This window comes from Myotis nattereri, assembly GCF_964212035.1.
Source record: "Myotis nattereri genome assembly, chromosome: 1".
Taxonomy (NCBI): Eukaryota; Metazoa; Chordata; class Mammalia; order Chiroptera; family Vespertilionidae; genus Myotis; species Myotis nattereri.
This window is the reverse complement of record NC_138075.1, coordinates 146,469,052-146,481,315: the sequence shown is the minus strand read 5'-3', so window position 1 is coordinate 146,481,315 and position 12,264 is coordinate 146,469,052. Positions and strand designations below refer to the sequence as shown.

Below are 12,264 nucleotides of genomic sequence, written 5' to 3'. Positions count from 1 at the left end.
ACTTGTAGCTTAAAATAAGCCTCAGTACAGTTAGTACATTACCTAGTTAGCTACTCGGTTAGTTAACACTAATCACTTTACCCTTTACTAGTTTCAAGTCGTATAAAACGCTTCGTAAAATGATCACAAGGCTCATGTCGCAAATGCTAAGTGTCAAGTATGTGATTCATTTATTGGAGGCACTGCGTTAAGACAGGATATTTTCCCTTCTCTCTTCCCAATAGAGAGAAGAGCCCCACAGATATTGAAAGTATACATAGTTAGTTATATAAGTCAAGACGTCATCACTTTTTATTACATAATTGTGTGTTAAGGTAGACAGGGCTTGGTGCTAAATATTTCTGAAAAATCCACAAGCCACAGAGATGCAAAGTCTGTTCTCTATGTCCTCTAGGAGGACACACTCTGGCTTCAATGCATGCACGTGAGCATCATCAGTATTACGCTGAGGGAATGGAGGGCAGGTTCAGGGAAATCCATCCCCCAAGAGTCCCTTTGCTCGGATGTGGATGTGAGAAGAGCAGCTACAAGATGGCTGGCTGCCTGCTGCAGGCCCTGGCCGCGGTCAGCCCAGGGCGGCTCGCTCTGCTGGCTCGGTGCAGTGCTTCTTCAAGCACAATTATCAAGACAGTCTTCAGCGACCTCTTATTGCTGCCGTATTTGAGGAAATGCATTCAGATGCAGATTTCCCTAAATCCTATCAACCCATTCAACCATGTATGTGAGTGTGCGTGTCTGTGTGTGCGCCCGCACGCTCGTGAACACACAGCACACATGTATTTGCACTTACACAAATTCTCCCTAGAGCATTTAAACCCCCAACGTAAAATTTCCAAATGGGGAGAAATGCTTATGTTCTCAGGCAACTTGATCAATTGCTCCTGTGCTCTTCTTATAAATATTTCATAGAAAATATTTAACATGACTCTCTCCAATCGGATCAGCTTTGAAATGCTCCTCAAAGTGAATTCTCCCCTAACAATAGCTTGATGCAAAAGCTTTTTTTCTTCCCTTAAGCACATGGTCTGCTGCCATAGCAGCAGGAACAGTTCTTATTTAATGGAAAAGAAAAGATACTTTACATTGATTCAGTAGTGGCCGAAGGCTGGGGAGGGGTGTGCGGGTGGCGGGGGTGGGGGGTGGGGGGAGGGCGGTGGAAGGCGCAGCACATGCGCACCTAGCACCTCCAGCCCACCTTGACCTCCCTTCCCCCCAGCACCCCTGCGATTATTACCCAGTCTGCATTGGAACTGTAATGGGAAGTGACAAGTTTATGTAAATGATCCACATACGGATTTTGCTCTTGTAAAACAGAGCAGTTACTTTTGGGCTTTCTAATTATTTCATGCCTTGTGGTTCTCTGATGGGGCAGAGATGACTATAGTTGGAAAGTACCTTGTGATTGACAGACTTCTGTCCCCTTGGAGCTCATTAGGGCTCAGGCTTTGGAAGATGAGAAATAACCCTACTAGGCACCAAAAAAGAATTCACTTTAGCACCAGTGATTCTGTAGATTCATTTGTTCAGATTTGTGCTTCATTGGGGAAACAGTGTTATCAGGAAAGTGCACTATTGCCTTCCTGATGCAAGCAGACACTCTGCGTCGGTGCTTTTGATTTTTAAAACCTGGATTTAAAGTCACACCGACGGTATGATGTAGGACTTTCAGGGTATGAAATGCCAATAGGATTTTTCACAAGGAAGTGAGAAAGAGAGTCAGGTGAAAGGAGCAACATGCCATATGGAGCAACTCCAGACTCTAACCAGACAGTAACCACTGTTGTCAATTTGCAGACTCAACAGGACTCTTCCTAAGTCAAATGGACAGAGGAAGCAATGAAGGGAGCAAATAAAATGGAATCATTGGTTAGGAAAGTCTGCCTGTCCCCTCAGTTTAAATCCACCCTCTGCGAAAGAGAAGAGCTGAAATAGGGCAAGACTGTGAGGGAAAAATCCATAAAGCTGGGAAGACGGAAAGGTTCACTGATTTAGTCTTCCCATTTTATGGATTAGAAAAGTAAGAGACAGAGCAGTCACACAGCCAGCTGGCGTTGCAACCAGAACCAGAACTGGGCCTGCAGCTTCCTACCCAATACCCACTTCTCTGGGGTTAGAACCGGAAAAGGAGTAGAATTGGGGAATACCATATGACATGAGGTCTGCCAGTGGGTGAGGTTCCACCATGAGGAAATCCAAATAGAGTGGGTTCAGATTTTTATCCACTTCACTGAACTATGTAAAAACTGGAGCATTCTTTATGTGTTCATAAAAGACCTTTTAAACATTCTAGTTAAAGTAAGTTCAGCGTTTCTCAGTTTAAAAGCTTCTTTCAGCTTGCTTTATTTTCTTTTGGATAAATGTTCAGTCAAGTTTAATGTCCAAACTTCCTACCAGGGCCATTGGTCTTCTTTCAAAAGTTCCCCAATCTGTGACTGCTTCCCCAAGGAGGCTTCCGGGTATGTTGTGTGTCTTTCTTAGTGACAAGGGAAACTGACTGGTTTATGTTCAGGTGTGTGGGCTGTGCTCGGGTTCTTTGATGTCTTTTCAACCATGTCCACTGTCAAGTAGATGCACGTTCAGACAAGCCTGCTTTCTTTCCCCTCACTCTCAGGAATACAAGTAAGTTTCCCTGGGAACCTAAGAAGAAAAGGGGAAGATATTTCTTCAAAATGAGATTTATTAAATTATGACATACTTAGATACTTTTTTTTCCCAACATTAAGCAAATTTAAGCACAACATCATGACCTTATAACGCCCTTCCCAACCTCTATCATTGACAATGGAGGAAGGCTGAGTCAGTAATAAAAAATTAAAGTTACCGTTAATTGCACGTGTGAGCCAAACAGTGTAAATTTTTACCCCCTGCTATATATTAGCCAGAAACAAAGGCACAAACCATGAACTAGAGATGAGGTGGTAACTCAAGTGCCAGAGAAGCAAGTAAACCAAACCAGGTAGAAGTAGATGGATAAGTATGGAAAGGAAAAGAAGGTTAGCCGGCAATAGAGGCATACTGCAAAACCTCCAAGTTTAAGAAAAGACAAGAAAGTCCAACTCATTTTAGGAGGCTAATAAAACATTGTTCTAAAATCAGTATGGACAGCATAAGGAAAAAAGTGCAGGCCAACTTAACCTATGAATACAGATGGGAAAGTTCTATGTAAGTTCTTACCTAAGTGAATCAATGTGCTAAAAAGCAACCACAGCCCTGCCTGCGTTGCTCAGTGATTGAGCGTCGACCTATGAACCAGGAGGTCACGGTTCGATTCCTGGTCAGGGCATATGCCGGGGTTGTGGGCTCAATCCCCAGTGTGAGGCAGGCAGGAAGCAGCCAATAAATGATTTCCTCTCATCATTGTTTCTATCTCTCTCTTCCTCTCCCTTCCTCTCTGAAATCAATAAAAATAAACAGAAGTGAGGTTTACCTCAGGGATGCAACAATGGTTTAATATCAGAAAACCTATCTTAAAATAGAAAACAGAAGAAAATAAAAATCTATAAATGCAAAAGGATTTCATGAAGTTTAATGTTTACTTATGATAAAATAATAGTCTTCGTGGCTAGGAACAGAAGGGAACTGCTTTGATCTGATATAGACTTTATACCAAAAATCTAAAGTCAACATGACAGATGGAGAAAACACAAAACTTGTAATTTCACAATCCCTGCCACTATTTAACCTATTACTGAGTGTCTTCACCAATAAAAAATTTAAGAGAAGAAGAAAAAATATTATAAGACATGGTAGTTTAAAATATGTTCATAAAGCCCCGACCAGGTAGCTCAGTTGCTTAGAGTGCCATCCCGATACACCAAGGTTACGGGTTTAATTTCCCATCAGGACACATACAAGAATCAACCAATGAATGTCTCAATGAGTGGAAATAAAATATGTTCACTAATTCTCTGACTGTCCCTTCAAAAAGTGGAGCCTAATTTTTCTCCCCTTGAGTTTGAGCTAGACTTAGTGAATAGCTTCTAACAACAGAATAAGGTGAAGTAATGCTGTGTAATTTCTGACACCAGGTTAGATTCTTGAATTTCAGATTTCAAAGATTGTGTGGTAATAATTACCTATTGTTTTAAACTGCTAAGTTTTGGGATAATTTGTTTGTACCAATTGATAACTGATACACAAAGATTGGAATAAAGGATATTGAATTCTCATTCATTGCTGGCAATATGATCACCTACATAGAAAATCCAACAGCATCAATAAACTATTAAAACTATGAGAGTTCAGCAAGTTTGCCTTAATTCAAGATCAACTTACAAAAATAGTAGTCTTTTTCTATCCCAACAATAACCAACTAGAAAATAAAGTATCATTCTCAATAGTACAAGAACTGTAATGTATATAGGAGTCAATCTTACAATGACTGTACAATACATTTTTATGGAAAAATATTAAAACTACATTAAAAATAAAAGAAGACTGAATAAATGGAAACATGACATTCATGGTTTCTGACGTAGTATTATATGTTTCAAAACTCTTCCTCAATAATATATATATAAAAAGCCAGCGACCAGAACGTTGTAATGACCAGGATGACCAGCCGCTATGATGCCTGTGGCCAGTGAACTGCCCAATGGCGGAGGAGGGCGCTGGCCAAGCCCCTGCGGCCCTTCCCCCCAGCCGGCTCTGCCCCTGATTGCCCCTCCCCCCCACCCCATAGGGGGCAGAGCCACCCGTCCAACCTCCTGCAGCCCCTCCCCCCAGCTGGCCCAGCCCCTGATTGCCCCCCCTACCCCAATAGGGGGACGGCCTGGCTGGCCAACCTCCTGTAGCCCCTCTTCCCACCTGGCCCCACCCCAGATCATCACCCCCCCACACCCTAATCAGGAGCAGGGCCACCAGCCAACTGCCTGTGGCCCCTCCCCCTCAGCCAGCTCCACCCCCAATGGCCCCCCACCACTCCCATCAGCCCACAGCCCCTCCCCCCAGCCAGCTCCGCACCCTGATTGCCCCTGCAACACCAATCAGGGGTGGGGCTGGCTGGCCAACCTCCCACAGCCCCTCCCTCCACCGCTGACCCTCGATTGGCCCCCCACCTACAGCCCCTCCCCATGACTGCCTTGCCCCCAATTGGCCCCCCGTCCCAAGTGGGGACAGGGTCTGCTGGCCAATTGCCCTCAGCCCCTCCCCCCAGCCGGCTTGGCCCTGATTGGGCCCCCATCTGGACTGGCCACCTGGCCAACCTCCCGCCATCTCCTCCTCCCAACAGACCCAGCCCCGATCCACCCTCATTGGGGCCAGGCCCTCCAGACCTCACCCATGCACAAATTCGTGCACTGGGCCTCTAGTGTATAATAAAGACAATAAAAATTCCAGCCAGATTTTTCATCTGCCTGGATCGCTTACCATCATCCATCACTGTGCCCTCTAAATACTAGACTCTACCTTTATCACTGGAGTTCCTCAGGTTGCCTTCTGCTGGGTCTATATCAATCCTGCAGCCCTGTCTCTCTCTCTCTCTTTTTTTTTTTTTTTGGTATAGCCAAGGTGGAGATTTATTGAAGAACAAGTACAGACTCCCACGTGGGGAAGGGGAAAAAATTTCACAGCACAGACTCCCACGTGGGGAGGGGGAAAGAGTCCCCAGCCCTGTCTCTTTTCCAAGTTTCAGCTCCCACCATGTGCTCTGGCTTACCTTGTTATTTACTGAGCTCCATGCCTCTGTTGTGGCTTGGGCTATGATAAGAGAGGAAAGGTTGGGAAAAAGAGGAAGGAGGAGGAGGTTAAGGACGAAGAAGGAAGAGGGCAGAACAACATTAATAAAAACACTTGGATTCTGTGAAGATAGAACCCCTTTGAAGGCAGCTTCATTATGAAACCAAAGACCAAAAGATGTGGGAGGCTGATTATCAATTCATTTGAATGAACCCATGGGGCATATTGATTTGCATTAATAAAAACTGCTAAAGTGAAGACTTTTATGCAAAGTTTAGAAAACATTAGAAGAGATGATGCCAGAACTGTGTGGTTATTCTAGTCAATAGACCAATGAAAACAACATTTTTGTTGTCTTCATGAATGAAAAAATAGGTTACAAATTATAAACTAGTTTAGATTTAGTGTGTGTGGTGGAGGGGAAGATAAATAAGAAACAGGACTCCATAAAAAAACACATAGGATCCCCTAACCTGAAGTTCCTTTCATTCATTAGCCAAGAAAGGCTATAGTTGATGAGAAATGCAATAGAAAAAGGATATCCTGTAGCAATGTTTTAAGGAATCATCTGAGTGCACTGAATAGTCAAATGATTCAGCTATGAAGGATTTGACTCAATGCTAACACAAATATTGGGTTCTCCCCTATAATCTGCACTCCCTCTAACATAATCACACCCCAATTCTCCTGACTTATTCCTAATTATACTTCAAAACTCAACTCTGATGTTAACAGTTGTGCAACACTTTCCTTTCTACCTTTTCATTGCACTTCATTTTCCACTAATTGCCCCTCTTCAATTAACCCGGATTTCCCCCTTATAGATTTGTTACTCAAATGGGATTTGTTTATTCATCTTTTTCCCTACTAGACTTTGAGTTTGTAAAGGGCAGGAACCATGTCTTTAATTTCTGTTTCTAAAGACCCAAATCAGCTCCTTCAAGATAGTAGACTCTCAATAATATTCGCTCAATGAATGTATGAGTAAATTATGGTCATTGCTCTCCACAGAAAGAGAAGAAGATGTAATCTCTACAAAGCTAAAGCCAGATGTGAAGGACCAGAAAGAAGAATGAAATAATGGAGGGAAGTCACCAGAAACTGGAAGAGATGGTGAGTAGGAATTTAAAAATAATCAACAGACTCTGCTGCATCTACTACAAGAATGAAGACCATTTTCAGCAATCAGACTGTCAACATCCCAGAAAACGTAGACATCACACTGAAGGGATTTACAGTTATTGTGAAGGGCCCAGAGGCACCCTGCAGGGGGACTTCAACCACATCAATGTAGAACTCAGTATCCTTGGAAAGAAAAAGAAGAGGCTCCGGGTTGACAAATGGTGGGGAAATAGAACGGAACTGGCCACAGCTCACACTATCTGCAGTCATACACAGAACATGATCAAGGGTGTTACACTGGGCTTCTGTTATAAGATGAGGTCTGTGTACACTCACTTCCCCATCAGCATTGTTATTCAGGACAAGGGTTCTCTTGTTGAAATCAGAAATTTCTTGAGCGAAAAATACATCTGCAGAGTTTGAATGAGGTCAGGCATTGCTTGTTTAGTATCTCAAGCCCAGAAAGATGAATTGATTCTTGAAAGAAATGACTTTGAACTCTTATCAAATTCAGCTTCTTTGATTCAGCAAGCCACAACAGTTACAAACAAGAACTGGTATATCAGAAAAATTTTGGATGGTATCTATGTTCCTGAAAAAGGACAAGTTCAGCAGGCTGATGAATAAGATCTAAGTTGTCCAGTTATGGAAACAGCAAGATGCCGAATGATTTGTCACACTTATTTGTGATATTTTAAAGATGCAATAAAAGCCATGTATTGATTTGGGGGTGGGGAAATAAACAGAGAAAAATAAAGAACATATATTTCAGGCTGACATAGAGGGAAAGGCCAAGAAAAAAATTGCACAATACAGATAGTGAGAGAATGTTAAAGTCTGTCTCTGAGCTCTGAGGAAGATCTTAAGGTGGGGGGAGAAGCCCAATAAGGAATGTTTTTTTTTATGCATTAGAGTCTGATCATCTCTCCTTAGGAAGACACAAACTTATTGGGACTTAAAGAAGGCAGTGCAAGCTAAAAGCAAACTCCTGTGTCTCTGCATGGGGCCTCAGTTTCATAAGGAAGTGGGCATTCTCTACATGATAAAGTGGGGGGAAGAATTTAAGTTTTGGGGGAGAAAAATTTATGTTTTGGGGGAGGAGGAGGGAATGAGTAGTCAAGGATATAACTCTATGGAAAGAGGACTAGAGGAAAAAAACAGTTCACCAGCCAAGAGAGGAGCATGAGTGAAATGGTGAACTGAAATGTCTGATTGGGTTTATGAAGTGTTGCTGTGGGGTTCAGTTAGAATTAGGGCTAGAGACCTCTACACAATTTTCAGCAAAAGCAATGAAAAATAAATTTTAACATTCTGAAATGGTTGGACTTCTTATATGAAATGTTGAAGGATGCCAGGTCAGAATATGATTTTATATGGAGTCAAAGAGTCTGTTTGACAAGAGAAGAGCTAAATCTGAAGCATATATATATATATATATATATATATATATATATATATACTTTTAAAACAAATCTATGAGGCATCACATATACCTGGAAAACTAAAGGTTATATGCATGTGTCAGCAAATTACACGACTTGGAATGTATCTTATGGAAATAATAAACATGAAGATTTTCCTGTCATTATTTCATTAGAGAAAAGATATAAGGAAAATTAACTGCCCAGCAATGTGACTGGTTAAATAAATGATGATGCATACCTACAACTGAATACTGCCCACCCACAAAAAATTACATTGTAGAGTCATTCATTCATTTGGCAAATATTTGTTGATGTGGCCTTCAATGTGGCCAGTGCTTCCCTAGGCACTGATGACTCAGCTGAGAACAAGTACATGTTTCTGCCCTTCTGGAATTTACATTCTAGCAGAAGAGGAAGACAATGTGCAAATAAATAAATAAATAAATAAATAAATAAATAAATAAATAAGCAATTTTATTTATATGGTGATTAGAAGAAAGAAGAAAGAAGGATAAAGATTGACCCAAGTGTAGAAGTTATGGCTATTTTATAAGGGTGTTCAAGGAGTCTCAGTGAGCATAGAATCAGTTACCCGACAGAACAAATGTGTCCTCTGGCCAGAAGTATTCTTCTTTTGGGAACCAGGATCTTTATACCTGAATAGCTTGGAGTTGGAAGGACATGAAGCACAAAATCCCCAGTGTGTAACTGTGAGTGATGGTGAGCAGGACGACTCCTATTTCCACCCGTTGGAAATAGATTCATGTATTCTGCCTGTTGAGACACTCACCATGCAAGTATGTTTATTTAAAAGGAGCATTTTCAAGATGGTCCCCATCCTCAAAAGCACCCCCAAGGGGACACTTCAACTGTAACTTCAAATTGTTCCATTACTCTATCAGGCCGGCAACTTCTGGGTGGTGCAATATGTAATATGACTGTGGATCCCATGGGTCTGTAGAGTGGGTTCCTTGGTCTGATGTGATGTTATTGGGGGTGCTGTAGAGTCAGATAAAACACATTTAAGCTTTCACATTATAAGCTTCTGGCTGAGATCCTGAAGGAAAATCCATATTTTGACCACTTGTCCCTCCCAGTCAAGATGAATTCTACTCTTTCTAGTGTAGAAGGTGCAAGGGGTCAACTTACCACAAGTGGCTGTTACAGACAGCTTGGGCATTCAGTAGCAGGGGTATATTGTCTTCGGTTGGTGAGATCATGTGGGGATCCCTAACCCTAACACAGATCCACAGCAAAACACAATAAATTTCCGTTTCTTTCAATTCAGTTCAATAGACATTTAAGTTTAACATCTCTCTAGGGCTGCTTTCTTAGCTGGGGAAACTTCTTCCCCAGCCCTCTCCCCATGTAGCCATACTCTTGCTTGCTCACTCCTCCTTTGCACTCTTAGCCTCCATCCCTGTCTCAATGACTACTATGTTCATGCATTCATTGTGCCAGAACCGGGGTGATGACAGAAGCTGATTGGTATTAATTGGTCGAGTCATTCTGCCTACTTTTCCATGGTGGGTGCTCTCTGGTGGGCATTCATTGACATGTGATCCAAAGGTCTTTTCACTGCATGTTCATCTCCATGCTGACCCACATGCCTTTACTACTTGTCTCCTATCTCCCATTCTTTCTTCCTCTAGGATCCTGACCAGCTGGCTAAGGCATTTGCCACTGGCTATGAGTCTGTGTATATTCTAATCTCAGGCCACTCTCTTCCCACACAAAGTAGGAGACCAGATACCACCCCCGCCCCTAATCTCTACCATCGGAAGAACTTTCTGCCACCCCTGAGTGCATGGTAGTTCAGCTACTGTCCTTTTCAATTGGCACACACATACCATGCTGACACATTTATGATCCAAAGAGGACTTTTTTTCTCCTGTCAGTTCATCATAAGGAGCCATATATGAGCTGAGGGAGAAGGATGTGGAAGAGAACACCAGTGGGTGACATGGATGTGAGCCACCTTGTACAGCTTGCTTATGCTCTCCGGCCCTACTCGTGCTTGATCCTGAATGTGCTACTTGCATCATGCGATGGCTTGTGCTGGACCCACATCACCTTATGACTTACTGGTCTGATAGGGCCCAGCTCAATATGAGCTGTTTTGGTGGCTTGGCCAGTTGGTGTCCTATGGCCAAGCTTTCTCAGGACACAAGGTAGGAGCTGTTTTTTGAGTTATACAATTCTCCACTATAGATGGCATACTATTAAGAAACTCAGGGCCTTGTGTTGTGACTCTTCCACTGGGGCCTGTCATAAACTCCAAATGGTATCCTTACCCACCATGACATCTCTAAAACCATAGGGTCTGCTAGGTTGTAAAACCTAAGAGGCAACCATAGACTTGGTCTTCCTGCTACAGAACTTGTTCTTGATTTTACTCTAAGCCAGTAGCCTTTGTGTCATCTGATATGTGGATCAGAGCTGGATGCTCGGGTATATAATCTGCTGCCTCCAGAACCCAGAGGCCTGTGGGATATAATGCTTTCTCCTTTGTGGTAGGAGATGCAAAATACAGTAATTTGTTTTTAATTCTGAAGGGAACTAGTTTGCTTTGCCTGCCATGCCCAGACCACTGCACCCTCAAACACTTCACTAAGTGGTCTGAAACTTTGTGAGTTTTATTGCTCACTCTCTGGAGGGCATGTGCCTGACCAGAAGATCAGCCACTTCTTGCTCCTTAATCTGATAAGCATTATGTCATCACTCTAGTGTATCAGTGTGATGCTTGGCAGAAAGTCCAGCCATTCACGATTTTTCAGACTATCTTGTGATAGAGGATATGAGCATTAATGTACCCTAGGTCAAGATTATAAATGTAATCTGATGTCCATTTTAAATGTTGTGTTTGATCCCCTTTTCTTAGAGAGATGGAAAAGAACATATGTGCCAAATAAATGGCCACATATCATGTACTCCATGCCTTGTTAATCTGCTGTAGTAAAAATACATCTGGCATAGCAGCTGCAAGTGTGGCTACTACACAGTTGAGTTTGCAGTCCCCTGCATCCTCCAGCATCCATCTGTTTTTTTCAGGGCGGCAGATATGATGGGGCCCACCACTTCAGCATCCTTTGGTCTATAAAGCTGGCTGAGATGTGATTTTGTTCTTGATTTATTATTTTGGCTGGGAGTGGATTGCATGGTTCATAGCTTCTCCTTGGCCTTCCCACTATGACAGATCTTATTCCAAAGGCAAAGGAGCCAATATGGGGACTTTGCCGAATATAAAGTAATCTTTTCCCACTGTACAGTTAGGGAGAAGGAAATGACCACTGAGGGGGTCCAGTGGACCCATGATGAGCCAGAGTTGGGCCAGGATTCTGTTTCTTACTTGGCCTCCCTCATATGATACTTCAGGTCTCTGAGGATCAATGTTAAGTTAGAACCCTATGCTTAGGTATCCCCCTTTTCTAGTATATGCTCACCAAAGTGGCCATAGGTCTCTTTGGAGAAGGACTGGGGAACAATTACCATGTATTTGCCATGATAATGCAAATACATGGTAATTGTTCCCCGGTCCTGAAAATGGCACCGCTTTCAATTGGAGATTTCTCTGGGCCAGAAAAACAGGCAAGAGATGGTAACTATTTATTAAGGTGACTGCCCTTAGCATCCTGATCATTCATCTTTGATTTCTTTTAATTGAACACCTTGAGTAGCACCCTGTTGGCTGCCTGTCTATTATGTCCCCAGGGATATTATGTTCTATTACCCAACTACATAACTTTCTGAGAGGAAGGTCCCCCTGACTGCACTCTGACCTTGCCAATCAATTCTTGGCCTCTGATGGTTAAGCACCTAACTGCTATCCGTGAGTCCAGTTTGAAAAGCATCTCCTACCATGAGCCCTCAGCTAGATGAACTTCTTAGGGGTGATGGTGCCCACTCCTAGCATGCTCATTGCTTTGGTAAGTGGTGAATCCTCTGAAACATAGCCATCTTACACAGTAGACACCCTATAGCATGCCCATCTCTCTGGGCCTTTCCATTCCTCCTTCTACCATCTGCGAAGGCAATTCTACCA

The 12,264-nt window shown here is 42.7% G+C and overlaps 1 pseudogene across 1 annotated transcript; it reads left to right on the top strand.

Moving 5' to 3' along the window:
- The first annotated feature begins 6,829 nt into the window (after positions 1-6,829).
- On the top strand, positions 6,830-7,425 carry LOC308530967 (large ribosomal subunit protein uL6-like; annotated as a pseudogene). The gene has a single exon. The product of its transcript is annotated as a large ribosomal subunit protein uL6-like (transcript).
- The last annotated feature ends 4,839 nt before the right edge of the window (positions 7,426-12,264 follow it).